Here is a 12,561-nt window from a genome sequence, read left to right on the forward strand (position 1 = left end):
TATTCTATCCATAAGCGTAATTTCTTCTTCATTAGGGAAGCCTCAGCTTTTCTTTAAAACCCTTTTTAAATTGATGGATTCAGTCAGACAATCTCTGAATTACCTAAATCAGGCTTATCAAGGTTTCAGGTCTATAAGTATCAGCATATAACTCTGGGGTATGTGTGTGTGGTGTGTGTGTGTGTGTGGTGGGGGTGGAGCATGGAGCATGGGCTTACCTCTTCCTTTTCTTTCCCCATCTTCTTTCCAGTTCTAATGGAGAAAACTATTCTTTCATCTAATTAATTATTTGCTATTACAGTAGAGAAGCATTACGCCCCCCATCCCCCCCCCCCCCAATCATATTGAATACATGTGGTTAAGTTCACAGGTTAGCTCCTTAAAGCCCAGTGAAAAGATTAAACACTGTTCTCTTTAGGTATACACACCCTAATTTGGAGATTTCTTCCTTATGGTGACTAATTGAATTTAAAGCTACATTATGGAGTATATATACTCCTATTATATGTTCTTTTATGTACTCATTCATTAACTTATTCTCCTATTCCTAATTGGAGAATTATTTCTAAACTAGAAGGCCAGTGCATGAATTCCTGCACCGGTGGGGTCCCTCAACCTGCCCAGCAATCGGGCTGATCGGGATGTCTCGCCCAGTCCCAATCGGGCCGATGGGGGCCGGCCGGCCAGGGAGTGACTGCGGGAGGGCTCCAGGGTGTGTCCGACCCCACTCGCCCAGTCCCGATCAGCTGGACCCCTGATCAGCTGGACCCCAGCAGCAAGCTAACCTACAGGTCGGACTATCTTCCCCCTGGTGGTCAGTGTGCATCATAGAAACTGGTGGAGCTGTCGAACAAATGGTCAGACACTTAGCATATTACGCTTTTATTATATAGGATTATGTCCTAAGGAAATATTTACTGAGTTTCTAACAAGTGCTAGACTTGATGCCAGATGCTATGGTATAAAACCACAAAAGTGAAGAAACAGTTTCACAGACCATGATTATATATTCAAGTCAGGGTAATTGCTACTATGATAAGGAAAGTAAATGCTTCTATGGGAGAATGTAGCAGGGAGACCAGGGAATTGCTTCTGAAAATTCCTGAGGGAAGTAATACCTAAGCTGATATTAGCCTGATTTAGGGAACAGGGGAGTGGGGAAGGGCAGGAAGATAGAAAACAGATGCACAAAGGCCAAGAGGTGAGAGAGAATGTCATGGGCTATGGATTCTGAGAGAAGTTTTATTAGGTTGACACACTGAATTCAAATGAGAGTGTTCAAATGTTCAGAGATGAGACTGGGGAGGTAAGTAAAGGCTAAGATGTTAAAAGTTCTAATTAGCCTCCTTAATAAATTTCAAACTTCACTTATGGAAAACCAAAAGCCATCAGAGAATTTGAAATAATAGGGCAAGGCAAATATTGGAAAAATCTCTCTAGGTGTAAAATGGACCATTGGAGAAAAGGACCCTGTAAATTCAGCAAGGGTAAGGGTGTGTTTCTATTTTGGACACAGTTGTATATTTTCCAATTGAATTGCTCATTGCTTAGAATACCGTAGGTATTGACTAATTCAGTGAATATATATTCTTTAACTGCTATGTCTACTATCCTTGCTATATACACACGGGACAGTGCTGAATAGGACTAGCATGATCTAAGCCAGTGGTTGGCAAACTGGGGCTCACGAGCCACATGCGACTCTTTGGCCCCTTGAGTGTGGTTCTTCCACAAAATAACGACTTCTGCGCATGGGCCATAAAGTTTCAATCGCACTGTACGTGCGTGCCCGCACGTGGTATTTTTGTGGAAGAGCCACACTCAAGGGGCCAAAGAGCTGCATGTGGCTCACGAGCTGCAGTTTGCCGACCACTGATCTAAGCCATCATGTCCTAAATGCCATGAAAGAAACCAAAGAATTGCTCTAATAGAGAATATTTGGAAGCCCCTATCTTAGGTAAGTTTGTCAGGGAAGACCTGCTTAAGGCAATGGCAACCTGGAGATACAAATTGAAAAATACGTATTTTATAGTAACTATAAAAATTAATATCAACTGGGAACTATTGCAATGATCCAGGGAGGATATGATGAGTGTCTGCCAGGATAGTGGAAATAATCATGAGCGGATGTGGTGATTTTGAGGACATTAATGACCCTATAGGAGGAACCGGCCATTAATTGGATGTAGGGACTGAACAAGAAGGAAGGAATTAAAGGTGTCAATTCATGGGTAGTGGCAACATTTCCTGAGGCAGATTTTCCAGGGGCAGAGATAGGAGAACTTTTGTGTAGGGATGATGATAGATTCAGTTGGGCCCGAAGTGACTGTGAGCTATCCTAGTGGATATGGCCAGATGGAAGTGACTTACCCAGTTCTACAGCCCAGGAGAGAGGTCCGGCTTGGGCAGAAATGGCAAGAAAGCAAAGAGGGTTATGTCACACAGCTGTAGGGAGATGGCATTTCAAGGAGTAAGTGGTGAAGTGTCAAAGTCTGTGACCCAAGTAAGATTAAAAATTGTAAACCACTATAAATGGCTGGATATGGATTTTAAGTTAATAGCCAAATGAAACCTTCTAGAAGTGGAGTGCTTCTGAGAAGGAAGATCATGAGGCAGTAGGGAGTTGAAGACTCTAACTAGGGTAAGGAAAGAAGCGATGGAATAGATTGGGAGCAAATGTAGGGGTAAAGGAGTGTGCCATCTTAATGCAGTGGAAGAATTAATGTTCTAGAAGTAACTGAGAAGAACAGAAAAGATAGGAGATTGTCATCATAAATTGGAGCATCTAAATGTATGGTTTCAGTGGTGAGGAACTTTGAGGTGATCAGACAGTCCAGAGAGTGGTTGAGGAGCGAGTTCTTTTTTTTTTTTTTTTTTTTTTTTTTACATTCAAAATTTTTTTTTACCCTACCCAGTTTGGCTCAGTGGATAAAGTGTTGGTCTGAGGACTGAAGTGTCCCAGGTTCGATTCTGGTCAAGAGCATGTTACCTTGGTTGCAGGTTCCCAGGCCCTGGTCAAGGTGTGTGTGGGAGGCAACCAGTTGATGTGTCTCTTTCACATCAATGTTTCTGATGTTTCCCTGTTTCTCCCTCTCCCTTCTACTCTCTCTAAAAATCAATGGAAAAATATCCTCCGGTGAGAGTTAAAAAAATTTTTATTACAATTTACATTTAATATTATTTTATATTAACTTAAATGTACAGCATAGTGGTCATATACTTTACTGTGTGAAAAAGAAGAAGGAAGTAGTCATGGGAGTGTAAAGTACAGCATAGGAAAAAGAGTCAATAGTATTGTGCCAGGTGGGTATTGAAAATATTGGAGGAACACTTTGTTGGAGTCCTTTTTGCCTGGGATTTGGGGCCCCTTGAGAAATAGCTGTGGTGACATGGGCTGCACCGCTGAGAGATCCTAGAGTCTAAAGCAGGAGTCCTCAAACTACAGCCCGCGGGTCACATGCAAATACAAATATTGTATTTGTTCCCGTTTTGTTTTTTTACTTCAAAATAAGATATGTGCAGTGTGCATAGGAATTTGTTTGTAGTTTTTTTTTAAACTGTAGTCTGGCCCTCCAACGGTCTGGGGGACAGTGAACTGGCCCCCTGTTTAAAAAGTTTGAAGACCCCTGGTCTAAAGGAAGGAGTCAGCCTTCATTTGGATTGGTTGTGAAGACTCCTGGAAGAAATGCAGGGAGAATCCCAGTACTCAGGTCTTGGCTGATGTACACAGGCAGGCAGGGCACTCTGGCCGGACGTTGGCTCACCTCCAGGGGTATGGGCCGCACACTCATATTACAGTGATGATATTTCTAGGCGCTCACCAAGGGCTGCATATTATGATATTTCTGAAATTTTAAACAGTCCAACCTATTTCAGTCCATTTTTTACTTGACAGCCATGTATTGAGCCCAGAGACAAAGATGTGGTCAGTTTCTGAGAGGACTCACCGGTAATTATGTGGGTGGCAGGAATAAAGGAATAACTCCTTCTTTTGGATTATACAGAAGGAGTGGTCAGAGAGTGTGGAATTCGATCTTGATTTTGAAACAGGAGAAGCAGTAGGGTTTAGGGAGGAATTGCCAGTGTGAGGGATGAGCATGAAAAGGCAGGAGAGAGACAACAAAGAACATGGTTTTTGTGGCCAATAGTAACAAGCCTCTTGGGCATAGTTTGCAGGAGACATTGAACAGGAAGTGGGAAAACACCATGGTGGCAGCTTGGGATCTGCCTTTGCTCTGAGAGGATGTTCTAACTGCTAGTTCAGAGTTCCACCTTACAGTGTACTCAGCTGGGTTAAAGTAATCCCATTTTTATGATATGACTTTTCTGTGATGGGACTGTGCTGCTTAAAGTTTGTTATTTCCTAATTATTATAATCTTTTGTAATGTTCAGTTCACTCAGACCACCAGTTCTGCTTTTACTTAGTTATCTGTTTGTTTTTCCAAAAGGCCAACATAATAAAGATGTCCATGGGTTATGACAATTAATAATTTCAGTTTAGTTTTGAGAGTACAAAGGGATCTCCAGTCTTCTAATTAGGTCCCTTCTTTAGTGACAGCTAGGCCTAGGACAATCAAACAAGTCCCTGTACCCCCCCATCTATATAGTATCATATATGTAGGATCTCTTTTTATATTTTCTCTCTTACCCCTGACTGTTTTTTTCTCAATTATTTTCTAACTCCCTTTCTCTATTCTTCTTCTCTATAATATTTTCTATTATACAAATTTATAAATGCCTTCTCCCCTAGTAAACTAGTCCTTCAGATAAGCAATAAATATATGTAAATAATGTTGTAGAATCATCCAAGTTTTTTGCCCTTCCTCTAACATCTTATTAGGATGTCCTTCCTGTAAGTAGTGACCTTCTTAAAAATAAAGAACAGCCACTATCACGATATTCTTAACGTGTGTTTTTCACTTTAAAAATTTCACAACAAAAACAGTAAGCATCCTTGTCCTGATGGTCCTGAAAAGTCATTCTAATGCTCTGTTATAAATCTGACTCCAGTATGTATTAGATTTGTCCATATGAAAAATGTGTTAATACCATTGTGCCTTAAAATTATTTTATCTTTTTATATAAACATAACCAACTCTAGAGACTGAAAATCAGGAATATACCTACTACCATTAAGAATTTTAATGTGGAAAAGTAGAATGTTAATGTATTTTTCTTCTTTTAAATTTAATTTTAAACATATCCATAAACTTATAGCTATTTATAAACCTGGAGAGGATAATTTAATGGCACAAAAAACATAGTAGGCTGCTACCCTGAGAACAGTATCAAACATTCCTGTCTCAAAAATGACACTTAAAATCACTGGTCTACATTGTAATCTTTTGAATGGTGAGAGCTTTTGTTGCTATGTCAACAGCTTGATCTAAATTTCAGTCTTCCCTGGCCTCCAGTGAAAAGATATTCTCCAGCTGACTCTCTCTCTCCTAAAGAGGTTTATTAAAAGCTGGCTAGCCAGTTTAGCAGTGTAAAGACTCTGGGACTATTGGAAACTGTGGCGTGAAGGTGTAGCATTGACCATGGAAGAGACTTTCCCCTCTAAGCTGTTCCCCTCTAAGCTGTCAAACATTTGCGGTAGAGTTACCGCATTCTCATGAGCTGTTTCACACACTTCAGTCATGTTGTCACTGAATAAACTGTTGAGAACATTCCATTGGCAGTGGAGTCTTTTAAGGGACCTTTTCCCAAATAACCATCACCTGCTAGAGGCCACCTATTTTCTGAGCAACATGGTACTCAGATAAGTAGCCCACTTAATTTTAGTTCCAAAGGCATTTTTTCTAGACCCTACAGCACTGTAAAGCTGGAGAAGATTTGGTGCTGATGAAGTGTAGAATAAGTTCCCTTTGTGTTTGTTCTTGTTGGAAGTTTCTTCACTGTGACTACTAAGTGGTTGCTTGCTCACTGCCAGGTTTTTCATGCAAGGAGCAGTAATTCCAGTGGGTACATTGACTTTATTCATCAAGATTTCTTTGGAGCATTCTGTTCAGAATCTTCATCTTAAAGACTGGTGAACTGAGATGAGTCTTCTCTGACAGTTATTTGAATTCAAAATGAGTTGGATATTTCCTGATTTATTAGATGTACCAGTTAATAATGCGGAATGTGGATTTTTTTCAATAGATGGAGTTACACATATGTTGATATAGTATATGTGATTTGATATGTATGCTATTTTGTTGTATTGACAGCAAGCTTCAGAACTTCATATGTCAAATTTGCTGAAGGTGTTAACATAATAGATATTTTTACACTTAAAAATGTCCAATTTCATGCCAAAAAAAGAGCATTTGCGGGAAGTTTTAATTCATTACTTTATTTTGAAGAAAAGTGCTCCTGAATACTTCAGGAAGTTTATGGTGAACATGCTCCATCTCAAGATACTTGTGAACGCTGGTTTAAAAGCTTTAAAAGTGATGATATCGATGTGAAAGACAAAGAACATCCAGGTCAACTGAAAAAGTTTGAAGACCAACAATTTACAGGCATTATTGGATGGAGATGTGTGTCAAACTCAAAAACAACTTGCAGAAAGATTAAACGTTGCTCAACAAACAATTTCAGATCATTTACAAGCAATGGGAAAGATTTTAAAGGAAGAAAAATGGGTGCCACATCAACTGAACGAAAGACAAATGGAAAACCGAAAAGTCATCAGTAAAATGTTGCTTCAACGGCATGAAAGTCTTTTTTGCATCGAATTGTGACTGGCGATGAAAAGTGGATTTATTCTGAGAATCCCAAATGCACAAATCATGGGTTGATCCAGGTCAACCATCAACATCCACTGCAAGGCCAAATTGCTTCAGAAAGAAGACAATGCTCTGCGTTTGGTGGGATCAGGAAGGTGTGGGGTATTATGAGCTTCTAAAACCAGGTGAAACCATTAATACTGATGCTACCAACAATAAATAATCAATTTGAACCATGCTTTGATCGTGAAACGACCAGAATGTGCCAGAAGACAGGGCAAAGTAATTTTGCTTCATGATGACGCACCATCACATACTTCAAAACCAGTTAAAGACACGTTAAAATATCTTGCCTGGGAAGTATTAACACACCTGCTATATTCACCAGACCTTGCTCCTTCAGATTACCACTTGTTCTGATCAATGGCACATGCACTTTCTGAGCAGCACTTCAAAACGTACAAAGAAGTGGAAAATTGGGTCTCTGAATGGTTTGACTCAAAACAAAAAAAGTTCTCTTGGTATGGTATCCACAAATTACCTGAAAGATGGGGGAAATGTGTAGCTAGTAATGGACATTACTTTGAATAAAGCACTTTTGATGTTTCTCTTGAAATTATCATGTTTTCTTTGATTACAAAATCCACATTATTAACCGGTACACAGGTAATATATAGTGGTGACTCCCCCCCCCCCCCACAGTATTGTAGCTAATCCCCTAACCCTTCTAAACAAAAGTGAAGAATTACAACAGTTATTCATTTTTATCCATTTGGTGATTAGTTAACATCTGAATTTCATTTGTGTCACAAATCAGTAACTCTTAGGTAATCCAGGTTCCAGATTTCAGGAACATGTTAGTGTGACACAGTGCTTCATAAACATGCCCTAGGTAATCCTTCCAGATAAAATTATGCTTACAGATAAAATTATGCTTACAGATAAAATTATGTTTCACAAGCATTAGCAGAGGTGCAATTACTGATTACTAATATTTTAAGACACCCCAAATTACTAATAACATTCCTTTGAGCAACTAGAAAATGGCATGACCTGTAATGAAAAGTCAGTGTTATTTAGTGCGCTATCATAACTTTCAGAGTAAGAGACAGCTCATGCCAACAATGGAGTCATTCTTTGATTTAATCTGAAGAGTAACATAAGAACCTATTGTGTGCCAAATGCTATAGTAGAGCATGTAAATGCAATATTAACTCTGATATGTCCTCTACCTTTAAAGAGACCCCAATCTATATGAAAAGAGCCTATATAATAAATAGGTAATATGCAAATTGACCCTTACTCCATCACACAGTCGCAAGATGGCGGCGCCAACAGTGGAGGCTGGGCTGGCTGCTCCATGTGCCAGCCACTGGAGTTCTCTCATGTTTTTGTTGTTTTTACATCATGTTTTTGTTGTTTTATATATTGTCTTTGTTGTTATTTCATTTTGTTATTGTTTATTAATAAATTCATATATTATTTTCATATACATTTTACTCATTTCCTTTCATCTCTGACACTTGTATTACAGAGAAAGGGCAAATAGCAATATGAAAATATTTCCTCTAATTAATTCCCTTTTAATGTACATAAATTTCATGCACCGGGCCACTAGTCGACACATAATTACAATACACAATGAAAGTAGTAACTGATGCAAGTAAAACATATTTTGGGAGCATCAAGAATAGGGGAATATTTGTAAGGTGAAGGCTTCATGGAGAAAGTGACCTTTAAGCTGAATCTTAAAGGAAGAATAGATTTTGCAAGGCAGATAAACTGCATTGTAATACTAGCAAAACTCTTTTATCATATACATGTTGCCAAGTATTTTACTCTGCATCTCTTATTTCTTTATAGTATATATTTATTATCATAATAACCTTGTGAGTCAGCACCATAAAAATCTCCGTCTTAGAGACTGAAAAACTACCCAACAGAGAGTTCAGTAATTTGTCAAGGTCCCCAGCCAGGGTGTGGAGGGAGTTACTTCACACTCTGAGTTGTTAACCACTAAAACTAAGCCATCTCTCACAGTGAGGGTGAGATACTAAATAGATAAAATGGTCATGGAAAACTTAACATTATTTTCTGGCCCAGGTGAGTGGAGTTTACTCCACAGTTTTCTAATTTTGATTAGAGATCTTGAGACTAAGGACAAGTCTACATATTTCTTTTCTATTCCTCACAGTGCCCTGGATGGGCTTCCTAAGTAATTATAGACACAAACTCCTTTGTGTGTTTGTGAAATACTCAAAGCATAAAGTCATTTGCAAGTGCAAAATACTACTTTTTAAATATTTGGAATAAAGATGCCCTCTGAAATAAGTGCCCTGACATTTATATATGAGTATGGAGTCTTAAATTTACTAAGGAAACTTTGAGAAGTCATAGATGATGTATAAACTAGAGATATGCTTGCAAGATTCTGACAAAGTCAGTTAGTATCAGAAGAACAGACATAAATAAATCAGTTCCTTGCTGAACAAAACATAAATAAATCAGAAGAATGAAACTGAAAGAATCCAGACCCTGCTTTAATTATACAGGTCATAAAATACACCTGCCATAACACAGCATCATTGAAAACATCCACAATTGCAGATTAACATCCCACCTTTTGCTAAAACATTGTGTGGCAATTTCTGGAGGCTCACTAGGTAAATTTAGTATCTAAATACAAGTGAAACTGAGAAAAGAAGACATGTTTCCTATCATAAGTATTATTGTAAAGTATCTTTCTAGAAATAATAATATAAGGACAACAACATTGCTGCAATCACAGTTAAACTTGTTCTCTTAGTTTTTTTTTAGTGGAAAGATTTGGAGCCACCTTCCCACAGTTTGCCTAATTTCTCCATCTTTGAAGAGACAAATTGAATTATGTTTTCAAAATGATTTTGTGAGTCCCCTTTTCTCTAATTTGCTTGTTTGCTAAAGTCTTGGTTATTTTTAAAAGCTTTCGATTTTCTTTGCACTCATTTCTCATTTAGAGTTTGAGATAATATGATCAAATACATTTTCCTTAAGAAATAACATTCAAATCAGAATCTGGATGGAAGGCTTTTGTTAAATGAAGTTTTTGCTCGTGGGAATATTTTAAATGTGTGAGGATAAAGGGATGCATTATTTTTATAGCAGCTGGTGTGAGAAAACCTTTGTAGAAAGATACCAGCCTTCTTAAACAGAGGCTTTGACAAAACCACCTAGGGGTAGAAACAAAGCTTTGGAGTCTCAGGTAGAACTTATGCCCAAATTTTATGCCAAAAAAAGTAACACTAAAAAAAAATGAAGAGTGAATGAAACAAGAGGTAGAATGGTCTCTCAGGGTAGCACTATTTTCAAACCATAGATCATATCCCATCAATGGGCCGTAGATTCAATCAATGGATGGTGACCAGCCATTAAAAAAAATAAAAGAGAATAGAAAACATCAGTGCATAACATGTAGTAGATACTAAGTATTGTTTTTAGGAAATATAAACATATATAATAAAGATCATTGCTTTGTAAAGTGTATGTTCAGTTTTACGTGTGTGTATAGTTGGTAACTATATTTCTTATAAAATCTTTGTAAATGTAAATTCTGAACAATAATCTAAAGAGCAGAGAAATTAATTGTGGGTTATGGTTTTATTTTATTTTTTATTTTTTATTTTTTTAAATATATTTTATTGATTTTTTACAGATAGGAAGGGAGAGACATAGAGAGTTAGAAACATCGATGGGAGAGAAACATCAATCAGCTGCCTCCTGCACACCTCCTACCGGGGATGTGCCCGCAACCCAGGTACGTGCCCTTGACCGGAATCGAACCTGGGACCTTCCAGTCCGCAGGCTGACGCTCTATCCACTGAGCCAAACCGGTTTTGGCAATTGTGGGTTATGGTTTTAATTGTGGGAAGAATAAAATCAAGACTTTGTAAATCTTCATCTCCATTGATAACACTTGAGTCAATTCTACTTTGTTTACAAATACTTTCATGCAAATGAAGTTTTTTTGTGGTTGTTTGTGTATGTGCCTGTGTGTGTTCATGTACCTGCACACACATGCAGATGTGTGTAGTGTGTAGGGAGGGTTTCAAGAACTTAGAAAAATATTTAATATATATTAATATGTATTATGATTAATTATCATAATATAATGTACGATAATATATTAATGTTAGAGGCCCGGTGCATGAATTCATGCACCAGTGGGGTCCCTTGGCCTGGCCTGCAGGATCAGGCTGAAACTGGCTCTCTGAATTCCCCCGAGGGGTCCAGGATTACGGGAGGGTGCAGGCCAGGCTGAGGGACCCCACCAGTACACAGTCGGGGCCAGAGAGGGATGCTGGAGGTTGGCCATCTGGGGGTGGACTGTGGGAGGGCTTCAGGGCGTATCCAGCCCATCTCTCTCACTCCCGATTGGCTGGACCCCAGCAGCAAGCTAACCTACTGGTCGAGCATCTGTCCCCTGGTGGTCAGTGTACATCATAGTGACTGTTGACTGGCCAACTGTCTGCCCCCTGGTGGTCAGTGCATGTCATAGTAAGCGGTTGAGCAGCTTTAGCATGTCATTAGCATATTATGCTTTGATTGGCTGAACGGCTGGCCAGACGACTGGACACTTAGCATATTAGGCTTTTATTATATAGGACTAGAGGCCCAATGCATGGAATTTGTACAGGTATAGGTCTTCCTTCCCCTGACTGCTGGCACCGGTTTCCATCTGACACCTGGAACCCAGGCTTCCCATGCAGCCCTGGCTTCGTCCAGAAGGTCGTCCAGTCTAATTAGCATATTATGCTTTTATTATTATAGACTAGAATGCACAAAATTCATGCAAGGGGCTTGGCCCTCACAGCCACGGCAGCTTGCCTCAGCCCTCTCAGCCCCGGCTTTGACCGGAAGGTCATCCAGAAGGATGTCCGGAAGGTCATTGGGCTGTCTGGTCTAATTAGCATATTATGCTTTTATTATTATAGATATACTAGAGGCCCATTGCAGGAAGATTTCTGCAAGAATAGGGCTTCCTGTGGCTGGAGCAAAGCAGAGAAGGGAGCGAAACCCGCTTCGCTCCCGCTCCCCACCGCCCGGCTGGTTTGTTTCCCCTCCCACTCCTGCCACCTGGCTGGGTTTCCCTCCTGCTCCGCTGTGGCTGGGTTTCCTTCCCGCCTCCCGCCTCCACCACCTTGGCTCCATTCCTGTCTCCACCGCCTCTACTTTGCTCCCTTCTGTAGTGCTTCACTTCCACGTTGTCTTCAGTCTTCACTCCCACCTGGTATATGCAAATTAACTGCCATCTTGGTTGGGTTAATTTGCATATAGTCACTCTGATTGGCTGGTGGGCATGGATTAAGATGTAGCAAAAGTACGGTCAATTTGCATGTTTGTCTTTTATTAGTGTAGATACCCTAAGTATATATTCATGTTTAAATGTCTTACATATGTTCACATACTAGAGGCCCAGTGCATGAATTCGTGCACAGGTGGGGTCTGGCTGGCCTTCCCTGATCAGGGCCAGCAAAGGAGAGGGGCCTCGGGTAGTTGGCAGGCCAGCTCCACTCCCTGGTTGAACTCTGGTCGAACTCCCAGTCAATGGGACAATTTGCATATTACCCTATTATTATATAGGATAATAGATGTGGCATTTACATTTTTGGATACATTTAACTAACATCATCTTGAGATTAGAAGCTAATAAAATTCAAGTAGCTACATTAGGAAGGGAAGGACTCATTAACACACAGTACTTCATTAAATCATTCACTTTGATTTTAAATTCTCTTACCTGAAATGAGATGTGTAATTAATTGAATATGTAACATCAGGTCCAATGCTCAAATCATTTTATTTTTATTT

General features: G+C 39.4%; 1 protein-coding gene and 1 pseudogene across 3 annotated transcripts in view; one reads left to right on the top strand and one right to left on the bottom strand.

The window, feature by feature from the left end:
* Positions 1 to 5,642, bottom strand: part of LOC118660110 — a 28,692-nt pseudogene extending 23,050 nt beyond the window's left edge.
* The window catches only part of GRM1 (glutamate metabotropic receptor 1), a 313,303-nt gene that overhangs the window by 149,520 nt on the left and 151,222 nt on the right, over positions 1 to 12,561 (top strand). The gene's annotated exons all lie outside the window — the stretch shown is intronic.

Source organism: Myotis myotis, unplaced genomic scaffold (assembly GCF_014108235.1).
Source record: "Myotis myotis isolate mMyoMyo1 unplaced genomic scaffold, mMyoMyo1.p scaffold_m19_p_7, whole genome shotgun sequence".
In the NCBI taxonomy this organism is placed as follows: domain Eukaryota; kingdom Metazoa; phylum Chordata; class Mammalia; order Chiroptera; family Vespertilionidae; genus Myotis; species Myotis myotis.